This window comes from Dermacentor albipictus, chromosome 6 (genome assembly GCF_038994185.2).
Source record: "Dermacentor albipictus isolate Rhodes 1998 colony chromosome 6, USDA_Dalb.pri_finalv2, whole genome shotgun sequence".
Taxonomy (NCBI): domain Eukaryota; kingdom Metazoa; phylum Arthropoda; class Arachnida; order Ixodida; family Ixodidae; genus Dermacentor; species Dermacentor albipictus.
The window spans coordinates 105,207,826-105,224,835 of NC_091826.1; the positions used below are offsets into that span (position 1 = coordinate 105,207,826).

General features: G+C 49.6%; 1 protein-coding gene across 16 annotated transcripts in view; it reads right to left on the minus strand.

Moving 5' to 3' along the window:
• The window catches only part of LOC139061333 (uncharacterized), a 284,688-nt gene that overhangs the window by 165,727 nt on the left and 101,951 nt on the right, over nucleotides 1-17,010 (minus strand). The gene's annotated exons all lie outside the window — the stretch shown is intronic.

Consider the following 17,010-nt stretch of genomic DNA (forward strand, 5'->3'; position numbering starts at 1 on the left):
TGCTTAACAAGTGGTTTGGCACAAATACATGCGCCTGCGCTGAAAAGAGCAGCATGGGCGTGCTTAGCACGTGGTTTGCAGAAATGCACGTGCGCGATCTGCAAAAGCAGCATGTGCATGCATAACGTGTGGTTTAGCAGAAAACAACGTGCGCGTGTACCAAAAGGTGCATGTGCATGCTTAAGAAGTGGTTAGGCACAAATCCATGCACGTGCGCTGAAAAGACCAGCATGCACGTGCTTAGCACCTTGTTTGGCAGAAATCCACGTGCGCGCTCTGCTAAAGCAGCATGTGCATGCATAACTTGTGGTTTAGCAGAAAACAACGTGCACGTGTACCAAAAGGTGCCTGTGCATGCTTAACAAGTGGTTTGGCACAAATCCATGCGCGTGCGCTGAAAAGAGCAGCATGCGCGTGCTTAGCACGTGGTTTGGCAGAAATCCACGTGCGCGCCTACCAAAATATGCATGTGCGTGCTAAACAAGTGGTTTGGTAAAAATCCATGCGCGTGCGCTGAAAAAAGCAGCATGCGCGTGCGTAGCACGTGGTTTGGCAGAAATACACGTGCGCGCTCTGCCAAAAGCAGCATGTGCATGCATAAGTTGTGGTTTGGCAGAAAACAACGTCCGCGTCTACCAAAAGGTGCATGTGCATCCTGAAGAAGTGGTTTGGCACAAATCCATGCACGCGCGCTGAAAAGACCAGCATGCGCGTGCTTAGCACGTGGTTTGGCAGAAATCCACGTGCGCGCTCTGCAAAAGCAGTATGTGCTTGCATAACTTGTGGTTTAGCAGAAAACAACGTGCGCGTGTACCAAAAGGTGCATATGCATGCTTAACAAGTGGTTTGGCACAAATTTATGTGCGTGCGCTGGAAAGAGCAGCATGCGCGTGCTTAGCACGTGGTTTGGCAAAAATCCACGGGCGCGCTCGGCGAAAAGGAGCATGTGCATGCATAACTTCTGGTTTGGCAGAAAACAACGTGCGCGTCTACCAAAAGGTGCCTGTGCATGCTTAACAAGTGGTTTGGCACAAATCTATGCGCGTGCGCTGAAAAAAGCAGCATGCGCGTGCGTAGCACGTGGTTTGGCAGAAATACACGTGCGCGCTCTGCCAAAAGCAGCATGTGCAGCATAACTAGTGGTTTGGCAGAAAACAACGTGCGCGTCTACGAAAGGTGCATGTGCATGCTTAAGAAGTGGTTTGGCACAAATCCATGCCTGTGCACTGAAAAGAGCAGCATGTGTGTGCTTAGCACGTGGTTTGGCAGAATACCACGTGCGCGCTCGGCCAAAAGGAGCATGTGCATGCATAACTTGTGGTTTAGCAGGAAACAACGTGCGCGTCTACCAAAAGGTGCCTGTGCATGCTTAAATAGTGGTTTGGCCCAAACCCTTGCGCGTGCGCTAAAAAGAGCAGCATGCGCGTGCTTAGCACGTGGTTTGGTAGAAATCCACGTGCGCGCTCTGCCAAAAGCAGCATATGCATGCATACCTTGTGGTTTGGCAGAAAACAACGTGCGCGTCTTCCAAAAGGTGCATGTGCATGCTTAACAAGTGGTTTGGCACAAATCCATGCCTGTGCACTGAAAAGAGCAGCATGTGTGTGCTTAGCACGTGGTTTGGCAGAATACCACGTCCGCGCTCGGCCAAAAGGAGCATGTGCATGCATAACTTGTGGTTTGGCAGGAAACAACGTGCGCGTCTACCAAAAGGTGCATGTGCATGCTTAACAAGTGGTTTGGCACAAATCCATGCACATGCGATGAAAAGACCAGCATGCACGTGCTTAGCACGTGGTTTGGCAGAAATCCACGTGCGCGCTCTGCAAAAGCAGCATGTGCATGCATAACTTGTGGTTTAGCAGAAAACAACGTGCGCGTGTACCAAAAGGTGCATGTGCATGCTTAACAAGTGGTTTGGCACAAATCCATGCGTGTGCACTGAAAACAGCAGCATGTGCGTGCTTAGCACGTGGTTTGGCAGAATACCACGTGCGCGCTCGGCTAAAGGGAGCATGCGCATGCATAACTTGTGGTTGACAGAAAACAACGTGCGCGTCTACCAAAAGGTGCATGTGCATGCTTAACAAGTGGTTTGGCACAAATCCATGTGCGTGCGCTGGAAATAGCAGCATGCGCGTGCTTAGCACGTGGTTTGGCACAACTCCACGGGCGCGCTCGGCCAAAAGGAGCATGTGCATACATAACTTCTGGTTTGACAGAAAACAACGTGCGCGTCTACTAAAAGGTGCCTGTGCATGCTTAAGAAGTGGTTTGGCAGAAATTCATGCAGGCGCGCTGAAAAGACCAGCATGCGCGTGCTTAGCACGTGGTTTGGCAGAAATACAAGTGCGCGCTCTGCCAAAACCAGCATGTGCATGCATAACTAGTGGTTTGGCAGAAAACAACGTGCGCGTCTACCAAAAGGTGCATGTGCATGCTTAACAAGTGGTTTGGCATAAATCCATGCGCGTGCGCTGAAGAGAGCAGCATGCGCGTATTTAGCACGTGGTTTGGCAAAAATCCACCTGCGCGCTCTGCCAAAAGCAGCATGTGCATGCATAACTTGTGGTTTGGCAGAAAACAACCTGCGCGTCTTCCAAAAGGTGCATATGCCTGCTTATTAAGTGGTTTGGCACAAATCCCTGCGCGTGCGCTGAAAAGAGCAGCATGGGCCTGCTTAGCACGTGGTTTGGCAGAAATCCACGTGCGCGCTCTGCCAAAAGCAGCATGTGAATGCATAACATGTGGTTTGGCAGAAAACAACGTGCGCGTCTACCAAAAGGTTCGTGTGCATGCTTAACAAGTGGTTTGGCACAAATCCATGCGCGTGCGATGAAAAGAGCCGCATGGGCGTGCTTAGCACGTGGTTTGGCAGAAATCCACGTGTGCGCTCGGCCAAAAGTAGCATGTGCATGCATAACTTGTGGTTTGGTAGAAAACAACGTGCGCGTCTACCAGAAGGTGCATGTGCATGCTTAACAAGTGGTTTGGCACAAATCCCTGCGCGTGCGCTGAAAAGAGCAGCATGGGCCTGCTTAGCACGTGGTTTGGCAGAAATCCACGTGCGCGCTCTGCCAAAAGCAGCATGTGAATGCATACCTTGTGGTTTGGCAGAAAACAACGTGCGCGTCTACCAGAAGGTGCATGTACATGCTTAACAAGTTGTTTGGCACAAATCCATGTGCCTGCGCTGAAAAGAGCAGCATGGGCGTGCTTAGCACGTGGTTTGGCAGAAATCCACGTGCGCGCTCTGCAAAAGCAGCATGTGCATGCATAACTTGTGGTTTAGCAGAAAACAACGTGCGCGTTTACCAAAAGGTGCATGTTCATGCTTAAGAAGTGGTTTGGCACAAATCCATGCACGTGCGCTGAAAAGACCAGAATGTACGTGCTTAGCACGTGGTTTGGCAGAAATCCACGTGCGCGCTCTGCAAAAGCAGCATGTGCATGCATAACTTGTGGTTTAGCAGAAAACAACCTGCGCGTGTACCAAAAGGTGCATGTGCATGCTTAACAAGTGGTTTGGCACAAAGCCATGTGCGTGCACTGAAAAGAGCAGCATGTGCGTGCTTAGCACGTGGTTTGGCAGAATACCACGTGCGCGCTCGGCTCAAGGGAGCATGTGAATGCTTAACATGTGGTTTGGCAGAAAACAACGTGCGCGTCTACCAAAAGGTTCGTGTGCATGCTTAACAAGTGGTTTGGCACAAATCCCTGCGCGTGCGCTGAAAAGAGCAGCATGGGCCTGCTTAGCACGTGGTTTGGCAGAAATCCACGTGCGCGCTCTGCCAAAAGCAGCATGTGAATGCATAACATGTGGTTTGGCAGAAAACAACGTGCGCGTCTACCAAAAGCTTCGTGTGCATGCTTAACAAGTGGTTTGGCACAAATCCATGCGCGTGCGATGAAAAGAGCCGCATGGGCGTGCTTAGCACGTGGTTTGGCAGAAATCCACGTGTGCGCTCGGCCAAAAGTAGCATGTGCATGCATAACTTGTGGTTTGGTAGAAAACAACGTGCGCGTCTACCAAAAGGTGCATGTGCATGCTTAACAAGTGGTTTGGCACAAATACATGCGCCTGCGCTGAAAAGAGCAGCATGGGCGTGCTTAGCACGTGGTTTGCAGAAATGCACGTGCGCGATCTGCAAAAGCAGCATGTGCATGCATAACTTGTGGTTTAGCAGAAAACAACCTGCGCGTGTACCAAAAGGTGCATGTGCATGCTTAAGAAGTGGTTAGGCACAAATCCATGCACGTGCGCTGAAAAGACCAGCATGCACGTGCTTAGCACCTGGTTTGGCAGAATCCACGTGCGCGCTCTGCTAAAGCAGCATGTGCATGCATAACTTGTGGTTTAGCAGAAAACAACGTGCGCGTGTACCAAAAGGTGCCTGTGCATGCTTAACAAGTGGTTTGGCGCAAATCCATGCGCGTGCGCTGAAAAGAGCAGCATGCGCGTGCTTAGCACGTGGTTTGGCAGAAATCCACGTGCGCGCCTACCAAAATATGCATGTGCGTGCTAAACAAGTGGTTTGGTAAAAATCCATGCGCGTGCGCTGAAAAAAGCAGCATGCGCGTGCTTAGCACGTGGTTTGGCAGAAATACAAGTGCGCGCTCTGCCAAAAGCAGCATGTGCATGCATAACTAGTGGTTTGGCAGAAAACAACGTGCGCGTCTACCAAAAGGTGCATGTGCATGCTTAAGAAGTGGTTTGACACAAATCCATGCACGCGCGCTGAAAAGGCCAGCATGCGCGTGCTTAGCACGTGGTTTGGCAGAAATCCACGTGCGCGCTCTGCAAATGCAGTATGTGCTTGCATAACTTGTGGTTTAGCAGAAAACAACGTGCGCGTGTACCAAAAGGTGCATATGCATGCTTAACAAGTGGTTTGGCACAAATTTATGTGCGTGCGCTGGAAAGAGCAGCATGCGCGTGCTTAGCACGTGGTTTGGCAAAAATCCATGGGCGCGCTCGGCGAAAAGGAGCATGTGCATGCATAACTTCTGGTTTGGCAGAAAACAACGTGCGCGTCTACCAAAAGGTGCCTGTGCATGCTTAACAAGTGGTTTGGCACAAATCTATGCGCATGCGCTGAAAAAAGCAGCATGCGCGTGCGTAGCACGTGGTTTGGCAGAAATACACGTGCGCGCTCTGCCAAAAGCAGCATGTGCAGCATAACTAGTGGTTTGGCAAAAATCAACGTGCGCGTCTACGAAAGGTGCATGTGCATGCTTAAGAAGTGGTTTGGCACAAATCCATGCCTGTGCACTGAAAAGAGCAGCATGTGTGTGCTTAGCACGTGGTTTGGCAGAATACCACGTGCGCGCTCGGCCGAAAGGAACATGTGCATGCATAACTTGTGGTTTGGCAGGAAACAACGTGCGCGTCTACCAAAAGGTGCCTGTGCATGCTTAACAAGTGGTTTGGCCCAAACCCTTGCGCGTGCGCTAAAAAGAGCAGCATGCGCGTGCTTAGCACGTGGTTTGGTAGAAATCCACGTGCGCGCTCTCCCAAAAGCAGCATATGCATGCATAACTTGTGGTTTGGCAGAAAAGAACGTGCGCGTTTACCAAAAGGTGCATGTTCATGCTTAAGAAGTGGTTTGGCACAAATCCATGCACATGCGCTGAAAAGACCAGAATGTACGTGCTCAGCACGTGGTTTGGCAGAAATCCACGTGCGCGCTCTGCAAAAGCAGTATGTGCATGCATAACTTGTGGTTTGGTAGAAAACAACGTGCGCGTCTACCAAAAGGTGCATGTGCATGCTTAACAAGTGGTTTGGCACAAATACATGCGCCTGCGCTGAAAAGAGCAGCATGGGCGTGCTTAGCACGTGGTTTGCAGAAATGCACGTGCGTGATCTGCAAAAGCAGCATGTGCATGCATAACTTGTGGTTTAGCAGAAAACAACGTGCGCGTGTACCAAAAGGTGCATGTGCATGCTTAACAAGTGGTTTGGCACAAATCCATGCGCGTGCGCTGAAAAGAGCAGCATGCGCGTGCTTAGCACGTGGTTTGGCAGAAATCCACGTGCGCGCCTACCAAAATATGCATGTGCGTGCTAAACAAGTGGTTTGGTAAAAATCCATGCGCGTGCGCTGAAAAAAGCAGCATGCGCGTGCTTAGCACGTGGTTTGGCAGAAATACAAGTGCGCGCTCTGCCAAAAGCAGCATGTGCATGCATAACTAGTGGTTTGGCAGAAAACAACGTGCGCGTCTACCAAAAGGTGCATGTGCATGCTTAAGAAGTGGTTTGACACAAATCCATGCACGCGCGCTGAAAAGGCCAGCATGCGCGTGCTTAGCACGTGGTTTGGCAGAAATCCACGTGCGCGCTCTGCAAATGCAGTATGTGCTTGCATAACTTGTGGTTTAGCAGAAAACAACGTGCGCGTCTACCAAAAGGTGCATGTGCATGCTTAACAAGTGATTTGGCACAAATCCATGTGCGTGCGCTGGAAAGAGCCCCATGCGCATGCTTACCTCGTGGTTTGGCAAAAATCCACGGGCGCGCTCGGCCAAAAGGAGCATGTGCATACATAACTTCTGGTTTGGCAGAAAACAACGTGCGCGTCTACCAAAAGGTGCCTGTGCATGCTTAACAAGTGGTTTGGCCCAAATCCTTGCGCGTGCGCTGAAAAGAGCAGCATGCGCGTGCTTAGCACGTGGTTTGGTAGAAATCCGCGTGCGCGCTCTGCCAAAAGCAGCATATGCATGCATAACTTGTGGTTTGGCAGAAAACAACGTGCGCGACTTCCAAAAGGTGCATGCGCATGCTTAACAAGTGGTTTGGCACAAATCCATGCGCGTGCGATGAAAAGAGCAGCATGGGCGTGCTTAGCACGTGGTTTGGCAGAAATCTAGGTGTGCGCTCGGCCAAAAGTAGCATGTGCATGCTTTTTGGCAGAAAACAACGTGCACGTCTAACAAAATGTGCATGCGCATGTTTAACAAGTGGTTTGGCACAAATCCATGCGCGTGCGCTGAAAAGAGCAGCATGGGCGAGCTTAGCACGTGGTTTGGCAGAATACCACGTGCGCGCTCGGCGAAAAGGAGCATGTGCATGCATAACTTGTGGTTTGGCAGAAAACAACGTGCGCATGTACCAAAAGGTGCATGTGCATGCTTAACAAGTGGTTTGGCACAAATCGATGTGCGTGCGCTGGAAAGAGCAGCATGCGCGTGCTTAGCACGTGGTTTGGCAAAAATCCACGGGCGCGCTCGGCCAAAAGGAGCATGTGCATGCATAACTTCTGGTTTGGCAGAAAACAACGTGCGCGTCTACCAAAAGGTGCCTGTGCATGCTTAACAAGTGGTTTGGCACAAATCCATGCGCGTGCTTTGAAAAGAGCAGCATGCGCGTGCTTAGCACGTGGTTTTGTAGAAATCCACGTGCGCGCTCTGCCAAAAGCAGCATATGCATGCATAACTTGTGGTTTGGCAGAAAGCAACGTGCGTGTCTTCCAAAAGGTGCATGTGCATGCTTAACAAGTGGTTTGGCACAAATCCATGCGCGTGCGCTGAAAAGAGCAGCATGCGCGTGCTTAACACGTGGTTTGGCAGAAATCCACGTGCGTGCTCTGCAAAAGCAGCATTTGCATGCATAACTTGTGGTTTAGCAGAAAACAACGTGCGCGTGTACCAAAAGGTGCATGTGCATGCTTAACAAGTGGTTTGGCACAAATCCATGCGTGTGCACTGAAAAGAGCAGCATGTGCGTGCTTAGCACGTGGTTTGGCAGAATACCACGTGCGCGCTCGGCCAAAAGGAGCATGTGCATGCATAACTTGTGGTTTGGCACGAAACAACGTGCGCGTTTACCAAAAGGTGCATGTGCATGCTTAACAAGTGGTTTGGCACAAATCCATGTGCGTGCGCTGGAAAGAGCAGCATGCGCGTGCTTAGGACGTGGTTTGGCAAAAATCCACGGGCGCTTTCGGCCAAAAGGATCATGTGCATGCATAACTTCTGGTTTGGCAGAAAACAACGTGCGCGTCTACCCAAAGGTGCCTGTGCATGCTTAACAAGTGGTTTGGCACAAATCCTTGCGCGTGCTCTGAAAACAGCAGCATGCACATGCTTAGCACGTGGTTTGGTAGAAATCCACGTGCGCGCTATGCCGAAAGCAGCATATGCATGCATAACTTGTGGTTTGGCAGAAAGCCACGTGCGCGTCTTCCAAAAGGTGCATGTGCATGCTTAACAAGTGGTTTGGCAAAAATCCATGCGCGTGCGCTGAAAACAGCAGCATGCGCGTGCTTAGCACGTGGTTTGGCAGAAATCCACGTGCGCGCCTACCAAAAGATGCATGTGCATGCTTAACAAGTGGTTTGGTACAAATCCATGCGCGTGCGCTGAAAAAGCAGCATGCGCGTGCTTAGCACGTAGTTTGGCAGAAATACACGTGCGCGCTCTCCCAAAGGCAGCATGTGCATGCATAACTAGTGGTTTGGCAGAAAACAAGGTGCGCGTCTACCAAAAGGTGCATGTGCATGCTTAAGAAGTGGTTTGGCACAAATCCATGCACGTGCGCTGAAAAGACCAGCATGCGCGTGCTTAGCACGTGGTTTGGCAGAAATCCACGTGCGCGCTCGGCCAAAAGGAGCATGTGCATGCATAACTTGTCGTTTGGCAGAAAACAACGTGCGCGTCTACCAAAATATGCATGTGCATGCTTAAGAAGTGGTTTGGCAGAAATCTATGCGCGTGCGCAGAAAAGAGCAGCATGCGCGTGCTTAGGACGTGCTTTGGCAGAAATCCACGTGCGCGCTCGGCCAAAAGGAGCATGTGCAAGCGTAACTTGTGGTTTGGCAGAAAACAACGTGCGCGTCTAGCAAAAGGTGCATGTGCATGCCTAACAAGTGGTTTGGCACAAATCCATGCGCGTGCGCTGAAAAGAGAAGCATGCGTGTGCTGAGCACGTGGTTTGGCAGAAATCCACGTGCGCGCTCTGCCAAAAGCAGCATGTGCATGCATAACTGGTGGTTTGGCAGAAAACAACGTGCGTGTCTTCCAAAAGGTGCATGTGCATGCTTAACAAGTGGTTTGGCACAAATCCATGCGCGTGCGCTGAAAAGAGCAGCATGCGCGTGCTTAACACGTGGTTTGGCAGAAATCCACGTGCGTGCTCTGCAAAAGCAGCATTTGCATGCATAACTTGTGGTTTAGCAGAAAACAACGTGCGTGTGTACCAAAAGGTGCATGTGCATGCTTAACAAGTGGTTTGGCACAAATCCATGCGTGTGCACTGAAAAGAGCAGCATGTGCGTGCTTAGCACGTGGTTTGGCAGAATACCACGTGCGCGCTCGGCCAAAAGGAGCATGTGCATGCATAACTTGTGGTTTGGCAGGAAACAACGTGCGCGTTTACCAAAAGGTGCATGTGCATGCTTAACAAGTGGTTTGGCACAAATTCATGTGCGTGCGCTGGAAAGAGCAGCATGCGCGTGCTTAGGACGTGGTTTGGCAAAAATCCACGGGCGCTTTCGGCCAAAAGGATCATGTGCATGCATAACTTCTGGTTTGGCAGAAAACAACGTGCGCGTCTACCCAAAGGTGCCTGTGCATGCTTAACAAGTGGTTTGGCACAAATCCTTGCGCGTGCTCTGAAAAGAGCAGCATGCACATGCTTAGCACGTGGTTTGGTAGAAATCCACGTGCGCGCTATGCCGAAAGCAGCATATGCATGCATAACTTGTGGTTTGGCAGAAAGCACGTGCGCGTCTTCCAAAAGGTGCATGTGCATGCTTAACAAGTGGTTTGGCAAAAATCCATGCGCGTGCGCTGAAAACAGCAGCATGCGCGTGCTTAGCACGTGGTTTGGCAGAAATCCACGTGCGCGCCTACCAAAAGATGCATGTGCATGCTTAACAAGTGGTTTGGTACAAATCCATGCGCGTGCGCTGAAAAAGCAGCATGCGCGTGCTTAGCACGTAGTTTGGCAGAAATCCACGTGCGCGCTCGGCCAAAAGGAGCATGTGCATGCATAACTTGTCGTTTGGCAGAAAACAACGTGCGCGTCTACCAAAATATGCATGTGCATGCTTAAGAAGTGGTTTGGCAGAAATCTATGCGCGTGCGCAGAAAAGAGCAGCATGCGCGTGCTTAGGACGTGCTTTGGCAGAAATCCACGTGCGCGCTCGGCCAAAAGGAGCATGTGCATGCGTAACTTGTGGTTTGGCAGAAAACAACGTGCGCGTCTAGCAAAAGGTGCATGTGCTCCTAACAAGTGGTTTGGCACAAATCCATGCGCGTGCGCTGAAAAGAGAAGCATGCGTGTGCTGAGCACGTGGTTTGGCAGAAATCCACGTGCGCGCTCTGCCAAAAGCAGCATGTGCATGCATAACTGGTGGTTTGGCTGAAGACAACGTGCGCGTTTACCAAAAGATGCATGTGCATTCTTAACAATTCGTTTGGCACAAATCCATGCGCGTGTGCTGAAAAGAGCAGCATGGGCGTGCTTAGCACGTGCTTTGGTAGAAATCCATGTGCACGCTCTGCCAAAAGCAGCATGTGCATGCTTAACTTGTGGTGCCCATTCAGTAATATCGCAAAGTTAAGTGGCGCGTATTTTTCAATCGCTGGCTTTAAATGGCCGAGGCCAGCTCTAGGTTCCTATGAAAATTTTGATTGAAACACGGTACGTGAAAGTAATACTAAATTTAGATGACTAAATAAATTTAAGTACTTTCTCACCGTTCAACACTTTGCAGCCCACGTGAATTGCTCCCACCACTTTTGAGCACACACCGCCAGCAAGCGCGCCAAGGCTGTCGTCAGTGCTTGCCAGGAAACAGAGCACTCTCACTGTGAGAGCAAGAAACAGGTCCTTCTTTATGGCATAAATGCAAAAGAAAGAAGCAGCTATGTTATTAGCGCTTGAATTAACGTTTTCATAGAACATGCCTTGGGATACAAGTAATCAAAGCTGTTGGATTGACCGTTTCGTCTGCATATTATTTAAGAGCAATCACTCCCGTTAAGGTTCAATAATCTCTTTTGCAATATACCGCATACCATACATTGCGAATGCAATGACAACACGGCCACTTCATGGCGTGGATACACGCATTTTCGCGTGCATGCAAGAAGCCTAGAGGATGTCACGAGCAAAGACGAAAAATTAGACGCTAAGAAACTTGGGGAGGGGGGTTGCGACTGAGGGTTATTCTGAGATGAGTGACCCTATCTATTCCGCCGTTTCTCCCGAAATCCGTCATGGTAGCGTAGTGGCTTTTGTGTAGCACTGCAAAACCCCGAGGATTAAGCATAAAATCTCAGCCGTGCCGGCCCCATTTCAATGGAGGCGAAATGCAAAAATGCCTGTGCATCATGTATTAGTCGCACGTTAAAGCACCCCAGGTGGTCAAAATTATCATTCCGGAGTCCCCCAGCGATGATGATGATGTGTAGTGTTTTATGGCGCAAGGGCCAGGTTTGGCCAAAGAGCGCCATGACAAATGGTAGTGTTAACGAGGTAATATGGAAGATGTGACTTGGCTGTAAAGTGGCCTAAAAAATAGTCGCTGTAAAGTGCGTAAAATCTACGTGCTATAAAATTATGGCGATGATTAATGACGAAGACTGTGAAGATTAAAATCCATCGTAAAAGAATGGTGCATTGTTTAAAATATGCGAGACGTTAAATTGCTTACAGCACTACAGCCTCACCAGAGCCCTTGAACCACAAGGGCCTAGAGGCACGTGCTATTTAAAATAATTATCGCAGCGGCATCCTCTGGAGAGAGGAAGCGCTACGAACGTATGGGGCTAATAACATGCAACACATCTTTCAAAAAACCTAAGATGGCGTTGGTGTCAAAGAGTGGTTCTGGACCAAGTAACATAGCAGGATGAAGGGGGATGTGGTGCCTGTACGCTAAGAGAAAATGTTTTTTTCTTTCAGGTTCGGCCTCCCGACACTCCAGTAGGACGTGGAGGACGGTCAGCCTCTCCCCGCACCTACCACAGGTTGGAGGCTCGTTTCCCGTGAGTAAGAAGTTATGTGTTCCAAAAGTGTGTCCTATTCTAAGACGGCAGAATAGGACATCTGTCCTGCGGGATTTTGTTACAGGAGGCCAGAAACCTAATTGTGGCTTTATCACGTGCAGTTTGTTATTTACTTCTGCGTCCCACTTACGTTGCCAGTGGTTTCGCAGTTTCCGCAGCGAGGCAAGCCTCGTAATGAAATCGCGCTTATGTTCATGCCCACCCTAATAGTGTGTCGTTTTTTCTCTTTTGCGACTGGACCAAGGAGCATTACAAGTACATGCGAAGGACTGGCCTTACGTGGGAGGCGGGATGCCGTTTTATCTTCTTCATCATGCTCTGCTTTCAGAGCAGGCAGATATCAAATTGCAGAAGACATATTTGTTGTAGCAGTGACATTTACTTACTCGTTGCTTCATCGTGTGATTTGGCTAAGAATTATGTTAGCCGGTACGCATGCATCTCTGCCGGAGCCGTTTCCTTTACAGCACTGTACAGCACTGTACAGCACTGGGGCAGGAGGCGGGCGGTGCGAGAATAGAAGCCTGTCTTTCCTAAACGTTCTATTGAAACAGTGATGTGGGGCGCGCAAAGGCGAGCACAGAAGTAGACGCCGTGAAGGACGATGAAGCGCGTTAGCTGCACGTTCTTCATCTGTCCCGCCATTAAAGAGTATTTTTCCATCCTCCGGCTTCACCCTACCTAACGTTTTTTGGTGGAGGTGCGGGGTACATGCTAGCATTCCAGGTCGAACCCCGTCTACATGCCCAGTACGAAGTCCAGTCGAGCTGACTGCTGTTAACGTAGGGAGGAACCGTCGATTTCAAGGTCTGCCGCCTCAGCACGAGCGTCTGAGGATGAGTACATCAGTTCTCTCTTCCTCAACCGCACCGCGAATCCACAAATCCTTTCATGCATACGCCTTCGAGGATGCTGAAGACTGGCCCGATCACTTTGAGCGTGTCACCGAATTCAACGGCTGGACTCCGGAGCGCAAGCTACGCAACGCCTACTTTGCCCTCGAGCACTATGCATGAGCGGGCATGGCTTGAGAACAATGAGGCGACCCTATCGACATCGGAATAATTCCAACCGTAGCTAATCAACTCATATACAAACCTCGATCGCTAGGAAGGAGCTGAATCTACAATTTAGGCGACGGTACTGGAGCTGAACGAAAGCCTCGCAATGTTTGCGAAAGATACATTTCCACTTTTCCGACTTTTCCGACGCGCGGATCCGTTCATGCCGGAAGAAAGGTTAAGAAACTTGATGCGCCGTGTCAAGCAAAAGTTATTCGGTGGCCTGATACGCAAGTCACCAAAAACCGTTGCAAAGTTTCTCACGGAGGCCACATCAATGAAAAAGGTACCGCAGCAGCGAACAAGGCAGCAAAACCGCGATGTGTCTACCCTATAGCGCGACCCTTTCGCTCAGGCTTGTTGCTCGAGAAGAGCTCCAAAAGCTTCATGTGGCTCCGGCTTCGGTACCCCAACTTCCTCTGGCTAAGTCGTCCGTGAGGAAATCAGGCAGCTTGTCTAAGTCCCAGAGCAAAGCGAGACACCACATCACGATTTACAGCAGCCACAACCTCGCGTGTCGTACGCGGAAGCTGAGCGAAGTTTTTGTCCCAGACTTCCCCATTGTGAGTGTCATCCCGAACTTTCATGGTGCGTGCGCCGTTGAACAAGCGACTGCCGACTTCAGGCTTCGCAGCACGCCATCCATAGCTGACGCACGACCACCCCACCAGAGTGACGTGTGGCGCACCGCAGACCGAAGGTCCTTGTGTTTTCATTGCGGGGAAGCTGATCACATCTACAGGGCATGTCCTTAGCGCCGAGCGGGATGCCGTGTACTTTCGCCTAATGCGCCCTGCCCGCGCAATGGTGAGCGCCCCTTGGAGATTGAAGCCTACCTCGCCTTAGTTTGCTCCACGATTCGGGGAACCCCAGTCACCATTACCCGCCTGAAACAGGTCTTCCAGCCCCCTCCTCACCCCGAGCGCAACCAGTCGTCGCTCACCCGTCCTGGCACTCGGGAAAACAGTTCAGCGACGTGCGGAGTTGAGGTGGCTGATGCTACGAACGCAGAAGATCCTCCACTACGACGACCATGCTATGACGGATTCAGACGCAGAGAAAGCAGTGTAGTTCGCTGTCAGTACCTTGCGACGTACCAGTTACCATAGATGACCAGGAAGTCACGGCTAAGAAACTTTAGTCACGAGTATGGGCATGTACTACGACGAACGACAATCATTTGTTCGCGAAATTATTGATGTTACTGACATTGGCACATGAGAAATCATATTGTTACGAAGAGTTTCGAAGAAATGGTTTAATTTACAGGAGAATTGGACGATGATGGTAGCGTTATCGTAGCGTAGCCCGGCCTCTCTAACTCCTCGTTCTCTTCGTCTTTTCTTCTCTCTTCTGGTCCGCGCCTTTCGTATCCGTTACAATATCATCACAGCAATTTGAGTTACACAGCCTAAAAGATCGCACTGAGCCTCATGAAAGAATTTTCTGACTGTTTTTCAACGTCGTCCAAAGTAGCACGCATGTCCATCATAAAGTCTCCCATTATTACGGACGAGTCAGCACATCCTGTTCGCCAGCATCCTTACAGAATGCGTCAAGTGGAAAGGGAAGCGATCAAGCAGCAGTTGAAAGATGCTCCAAGACGACGTCCTCCAGCCGTCCACAAGCCCGTGGGCCTCCACTGTAGTGGTAGTAGGAAAGAAGGTCAGCACGCTAGGCTTTTGTGTAGATTACCAAACGCGATGTTTAGACATTACCACGCCTCGACGACGCCTTGGAACGTCTACAAATTGCCAAGTTTTTTTGTGCGTTGGATCTTAAATCCGGGTATTGGCGAATCGAAGTTAATGAACAGGATCGTGAAAAAACAGAATTTGTGGCACCTGACGGGCTTTATGAGTTTAAAGTTCTCCCCTTCGGTCTCTGTCCCTCGCCTGCCACCTTTCAGGGGATGATCGATACCGTCCTTGGTGAACTCAAATGGCAAACCTGGCTCGTATATTTGGACGACGCCGTCGTGTTCTCGAGCACACTTAACGAACATGTCGCGCCACTCAAGAGCGCCCTCGCTGCCACCCGTACTGCCGACCTCGCAATCAAACCTGAATATGCTACTTCGAGTTCCAAGAGCTCAAATTTCTTGGTCATGTAGTTGGTCGTAAAGGCATCCATCCATACCCCAACAAGTTAGCTGCCGTCGCCGAGTTTTCATCACCCACAGACAAGAAGGCTGTCCAACGCCTCTTTGGTTTGCGCGCATAATATAGGCACTTCGTCGAGGGATTCTCGAGAATCGCTGAGCCTTTTACATGGTTTACATGCGTCAGCGTGCGCTTCATTTGGGCAGACGAGCAACAGCAGTTGTTCAGTAAATTGCCCCAGTGTTTGCGAGCTGCCCGAATACTTGCTCATTTCGACCAAGACGCTGACACACAAATTAATACTGACGCCAACAATGTGTGCAACAATATTGTGCAGTGGCAAGCAAGATGGTGCGGAACGCGCCATTAGTTATGCAAGCGGCACTCACCAAGGCTGAGAAAACTGATCAACCAATGCAAAAGAATGTTTAGCAGTTGTTTGGGCAATTAGCAAATTCCGAAGCTAGACCGTTTAAGACTGCCAACGATCACCAACACAACTCAACCAACTTACCTTAAGAGCTTAACTAGTTATACATTAGTAGTGTACAGTGTTGTGTACAGTGTACATTAGTAATAGCTTGACCAGCTAACGCGGGAAAAGCTATCTAGAAAATGGGGCTACGGGATAAAATATCGGACTAACAGTAGCAATCGTTTATTATTCAAGAACCGAATGTGTTTTTCTGTTTTATCTTATTAGCTTGTTAGTCAAAGTAATTTATTCATATTAGTATGTTCTCGCCTAATAGCTACATTGTGTCACATATTCACTAGTTATTTTTTTCTGCGTTTCAATGTTGTGCCTCGAAACGGTATCAAGGTGTCCGTAAACAAACGACGCATTTGCTCGTGCAACCGACTTTCAGACCCCGCTTGTTACCGAGCACAAAGCACAATCTTCGGGGGCGTATGAAGGTTTATACGCGGCTATGGAACGCTTGGAAAGTATACAGCCCTCATCTTACATGCATAGCCACCCAGGTCACCGCTATACCGACGCTGGTTGACTGCTATGTCTCCTAAGAAACTGCGCCGCAAGCACAACCCCATATATTCTCGCTTGGGCAAATATGCACTTTCAAGTGCATTGTAACGAATTTTGTGCTTTTTCTTGCAGTTTCATATTCGTAATAGCCCATTTTTGATAGTTTTCGTAAGGCATCCACTCCTATTTGAAACATTTCATTTTGCGCCGGGATCGCCCTTAGCAGGTATCCCGTACAATTTTGCAAAAACAAATTAGGACAGCGACATCTAAGGTTACGCGGCTAAGGGCAGTTTGTTGTGTTTACTGGGGCGTTTTTTACATTATGCGACCACCGATATGTGGCCACCACGGCCTGCATAGAAACTATGATTTCTAGCTCCATAGATCAACGCAACTGCAGGTCGTTTACTGCTGCGGGCGGACTCTATTCTCAGGGCAAGATTTCCATCGAGAAAGTAGGTTTGAGAAACATTTCGTTCAGCTCATCGGACTGTGTGCTGGTTAATATAATAATCTTATAGAAAGAACACAAAATGAGAGAAAAAAGAAATCCCTGTATATGTCGGCCTACTCCGTGTGTCCTCCTTTAGCGCATCAATAACTAATACCAATCCATTTTATGGTACACTTTCCAAACGCACGTCTCGAAACAATGCCCGTCTACCTCAAACTCGTTCCAAATGTATACGACTTGCTAACACACCGGCTACGATTCTCAAACTGTATTATTTGCAGCAAAGCGCTCTTTGGTTGATCCATTGTATTCCCCGTAAGCAAAGTTGTCGACGATAAAAAGGCCTTCATTTCGGGTGAACCCGTGACCAACCTGAAGTATTCAGAG